Source organism: Rhinolophus ferrumequinum, chromosome 17 (assembly GCF_004115265.2).
Source record: "Rhinolophus ferrumequinum isolate MPI-CBG mRhiFer1 chromosome 17, mRhiFer1_v1.p, whole genome shotgun sequence".
In the NCBI taxonomy this organism is placed as follows: Eukaryota; Metazoa; Chordata; class Mammalia; order Chiroptera; family Rhinolophidae; genus Rhinolophus; species Rhinolophus ferrumequinum.
The window spans coordinates 47,648,873-47,654,244 of NC_046300.1; the positions used below are offsets into that span (position 1 = coordinate 47,648,873).

The window sequence follows — 5,372 nt, forward strand, 5'->3', positions numbered from 1 at the left end:
CACAAAAACAGCCACTCAGCAAGACACTGCCACACGTCGACACGAACACAGCTGTGAGACACCGACATACCAAGGTTATGAAACCTTACCGAGTTATTTGTACAGTGCTGCCAATGTAAGTACACGGTTGAAAGTCCGCAAACTTAATTGTCAGAGCTCGCACACTGCTGGTAGAAGCATACATCAATACCATGCGTAAGGAGTGTGATCTAATAATACCAACCCAAGTTGTAAATTCATATGCTCTCTGAGCTACCCGTTCCACTTCTGGAAATTTTTCCTACAGATACACTTGCTCATTTCCAAAATCATCCAAGATAAAGTTTATCCATTGCATCATTGCTGCAATGGCTGAAGATTAAGAACAATCTGTCCAACAACAGGAGAATGGTTAATTTAGGGTAATTCATACAAGGCAGTACCATGCAGGTATCCAAGTATGACAAAGCTTTCTATATATTTATAAGGAAGATCTCCAATATAAATTAGGTTGCAAAGAAAAGAGCAGAGAGGTTTCTAGAGTACTTTATGTTTTGTGTAAAAAGTAAAAATATAAACTTTTTAAAAAAGAAAAATGCATTGACAACTTCTTTATGAACACCTGAAAAACAAACGTCAGTGTTGGGCATTTTCATGAATCAAGCAGATGAAGACAGGGTTGGAGAGGAGTCTATGCAGATTCCTTTTTAATCACAACAACTTAATACCTAATGTAAAATTACATATTTTTTAAATGTTGCTAGTGGTATTATAAATTATACAACCACTATGTTATGCTGCAGTACCTAACCCTAAATTTCAGTGGCTTCTCCTAACAGGTATAGTTCTCCCCCCATGTTCCATGTCCGTTAGGGCCAGATGATTAAGCTGTTCTCCTGCAGAACGTCTCACTCCTGATAACTGAGATAAAGGCTCAGCTATAGGATCCATGGCTTCCCTATTGCTTGAAGAATATGAACTCTGAGAAGTCCACCAGTAGAACTGCTGTGTATTTGATCTACGAGCACGAAGACCTCCTAAATCCCAGCCATGGTGAAACATTCTAGGTACATGTCAAATACCACTCGATTCATTTCAATCTCTAGGGGCTCTGTGTTCAAGCATAAGATGAGACGCAAAGTCATGCGTGAGGTGATTAGGATCACCTCCAGGTAATGCTGCACATATTGGACAAATCACTTCTGTTGATGTTTCTGTGTGTTCAGAAGTAACATGTTCCCAAAGAGATGTCTCCATTTTTTCCACAATAGGGACAAGTAAAACACTGGGCTTGCTCTACAGAGAAAGCTTCCCCACCATAGCATTAATACAAATAAAAATCTACCCTTGTTAATCCATACTGCCTTTGGGTGAGCAGTTGTATGTCTTCTTGCACCACTTTCATATCAAGATGCACAAAGATCATAATGGTAGCATATTAAACACTTACAGCTGCGACTCAGAAATTTCCTCTTAAACATGCATCAGAGCTGACACCTTCATGTCAGGCCATCCTAGTTGAGACGGCGGTGGGGTGGCCCCTCCGGTTGCAGTGCCCCCCACTGGCCAGTCAGCCAATTCCCACACTACTCCCGGGCTTCTGCCGCCTGCCCACCAGCCCGCCTCTTGCTCTCTGTTCTGGGCCCAGCCAGCCTGAGGGCACCACAGGGGAGGTGCAGTGACAGGAATGGCTCATGACACAGCGCCGGCACTTTTATTTCTTCTTGAAGACCTGAACATATATTCGTACCTCCCCCTTTCCACCTACCTTCACCTAGTTAATTTTTACTCATCTGTTAAAAAGTCTATTCAAATGTCAAACACACATGGACACATTTCCTGACCAGTTACTTATATTGTGTACTCTCTCAGAGCTTCATGTGCTTCTTTCCTAGCAGTTTCCAACGTTCTAATTACCTTTGAGTCTTGAACATCTGTCCCCCATCCGCAGGTGTGCTCCGTGAGGGCAAGGACCATCTCTGTTACGCTCAGCAATCCATTGCCAGCATCTAGCTGAGTGTGCCGCATTGAGTATATTCTCATAAATATTTGTGAAATAAATGAATAGGTCAATAACTTGACAAAAATGCAGGTTTTCAAAAGTGTCACAATATTGTCAGCTTAAAAAGTGTGAGTTGTCAAATAACACCCACGAAGAAATCTGGGTTAGAGGACAGGTGAGGGGGAAAGGAAACATGAAATGGCCTAAACTTTTTGCAAATGAAAGAAAGACCATGACAATCCATATGCATTAGAACTTGGAAGACAACTTCGTTCCCTCACTTCATCTTTCTGGAGGCTGGAGATAAAAAAAAAAATTATTTGCTTAAAAATAAATTCAAAATAAAAAGAAGCTCTACCATCAGCCATTAAATAAGCTGAACCCTAACAAAGAAGTTTCAGAAATTATCATAAGCCAAATAGAGAGCCAGTTTTAACAAAAGGATTAGGCCCCAGACAATCCCTGAAAAATCCATGCAAGTTTTAACCATCACAAAAGAAATACTGAATGCTTGTCACAGAGGGATTCCTAGTCTGCAAAGTACTCAGTAATCAAGAAAATTCAATAACTTGAGTAGGGGGGTTCGACCAGAGCAGAGGTTCCCCACCTTAGCCTGCTTCAGAACCACGTAGTGGTCCCTATACAGATTCTGGGCCCATCACAGAGTTTCTGATTCAGGAGGTCTGGATGACAATTTTTATTTCTAACAAGTTCCTAGGTAATGCTGATGGTGCATGCTGGTTTGGGGATCAGGCTTCAAGAAGTATTCACTAAGACTTTGAAATACAAAGTAGGAAGCCTATGATGCAGGGAGAGGTGGAGGGCTGAACTCACCCTTCCTTCTTCTCATATTCTACCATACACTCTCCAAAATCCAATATATTCCAACATTTGGCTAGTTCACACCCGGAAGTAAAGAGAGCAGGTAAATAAGGTGTAACGGCCTTAAAGCCTGCTTCCTGGAACCACACCGTCTCCTCTGGAACGGAACCTTCCCAGTCCACAGCAGGGCCGGTAAGGAACCATCCAAAAGGGACCTGATTCTTGACACACAATTAAAATAACAAAAGTAGCTGCCACGTGTTAAGTACTTTCCATGTGCTCATGGTGACCTGCTACGCGTTATATACACCTTAGTTCATATGTACTTACTACAACCCTGGAGGTATGCAGAATCCATTCTCAGTCTTCACAGATTCTGCATGTGCCAATTACCTTACTCACTACCGTTTATTTGTATTAAGAATGCTGAAATCAGTACTTATGGAACGTTTGCAGTCATTCCCAGACATGTGCAGAGATGTGAAGAACCTGAGTGGCCTGACATGCCCATTCCCGGCTGAGATCAAACACGGTGACGCTCTGCCTTCTTTCAGCTCTCATGTGTAAACAAGTATCCTTTTCACAGCTTATTTAGGACCACATTTCTCACATTTTGTTGGTGATTTCACTGCTTAAATTGGCCCAAGCATAGTGCTGATGTGCTGTCTAGTGTTCCCAAGTGAAGGAAGGCTGTGATGTGCCTTATAGAAAGCACATGTGTGTTAGATAAGCTTCATTCAGGCATGAATTATAGTGCTGTTGGCCATGAGTTTAATGTTGATGAGTCAAATAAATACACACACACACACACACACACACATATACACTTACACACATGAAGGTAGGATAATTAAGGTCACGAACTCATCCTAGAAAAAGTTCTACATACCTCACTGCTGAATATCAACCACTACGGTCACCTTTGACCTCATATATATATATATATATATATGTGATGGTTTTAAACAGAAACAAACATAAAACAAGATTATGTACTGATTGTTTAATAAAAATGTTGTGACCAGAGGCTCATAGGAACTTAACCCTGCATTTCCCCTGGGAGCTTTATGTTCAGTATTCATCAATTCAGTGTTTGTAGCTACTTTACAGGCCATAACTACAATGAATAATGAGGATCAATTATACCTACAACACTGGAGGTCTATTTTGTATTTCTATTTTATAAATAAGAAAATTATAGCTTAAAGAGGTTAGAACCCATGGCAAGGAGGTAGCCAACTCCAAAGTCCATGTTCCACCAGGTTATCCCACTACATACTAGCACAGTGGAACTGCACATAATGAATGGACTTGGTTCAAATCCAGGCACAGCCCTGACTCAACACTGAGCAGTTACCTCCCTGCACCTGAGTTTCCTTGTCCATAAAATGGAAATAGTCATAATGCATGAATGAGTTAATATGTGTAATGTACTTAGACTAGAGCTTAAGGTAATTTCAAAATTAATGGTCTATAGGCTCAAGATCAGATCTTACAGTTGGACCTGAAAAAAATCAACCAAGCAGGTAAGGAAATACCATCCCAGCTAACAAAGCAGACCCTGAGATCCAGGAGATTCACATCCCCTGGGTACTGTGTCCCCACACAGATGAAGTCCACAATGGTAACGTTATAGTTCTCTGCACATGACAATGCATCATCCCTCATGTAGTTGCATGGCAGGAAGCACTCCATACATGAATTAACCAGCTCATTCCCTCCATAATAACCAGGCTTGAAATAATCCAATTTCTCAATTCTTTTAAATTGATAGCTTTGTAATGTCACTACGACAATAACAGTTTCTTACTCCATCCTAGGTACAGAATAAGGCTTACTTTCATCTTCCAGAAATCCAGCCACATTATAAGGTATTGATTGCCACATTACCTGGTTCTAAATAATATTGAGAGGTATTCACTTAAAAGAAGAGGTTTGGATTTTTTTTCACCTCTGCTTTCTGGAATATAGTAATATTGCCTTCAGTCTTGTAGGGTTATTTAACAGATTTAATAAAATGACACATTTAAAGTGCTTAGTACAGTGCCTAGCCAGTACTGGCACAAGATGTAGTAGCATACAGGCTAGTTAATTAGTGTTTCTTCAAATAATTTCTTTAACTATTTAAGATTTATTTAGAAGAGATGCTAAATGCTGCACTGGAGGAGGATATCAAAGAGGACCCTGCTAGCCAGTCCCTCCTCTTACAAGAAATTCACCTTCAGCATCAGACTCACTCTAGAGCTAGGCCTTATCAACATCAGCACTCTTGACATTTGGGGAAGGGGTTATCCTGTCCATCGTAGAATACACAGTGATGTCCCTGGCCTCTATCCACTAGAGGCCAGTAGCAACCCCCACCAGTTATAACAACCCGAAATGTCCCTAGATATTCCCAACAGTCCCTTTTTTGAGAATCACTGCTCCAGAGAAACAAGGAAGGTTTTTACCTGATAAGCACCAACAGGACCATCCTGGCATCTACTGACAGCTGAACTGTTTGGTCTGCATCCAGGCTGTATCATCTGTTCCATATTTCTACTTTGAGCCCTATAAAGTTGGAGGAGCC

The 5,372-nt window shown here is 41.0% G+C and overlaps 1 pseudogene; it reads right to left on the reverse strand.

Moving 5' to 3' along the window:
* Positions 1-798: 798 nt before the first annotated feature.
* LOC117036702 (E3 ubiquitin-protein ligase KCMF1-like) lies at positions 799-4,344 on the reverse strand (annotated as a pseudogene).
* Positions 4,345-5,372: the final 1,028 nt, after the last annotated feature.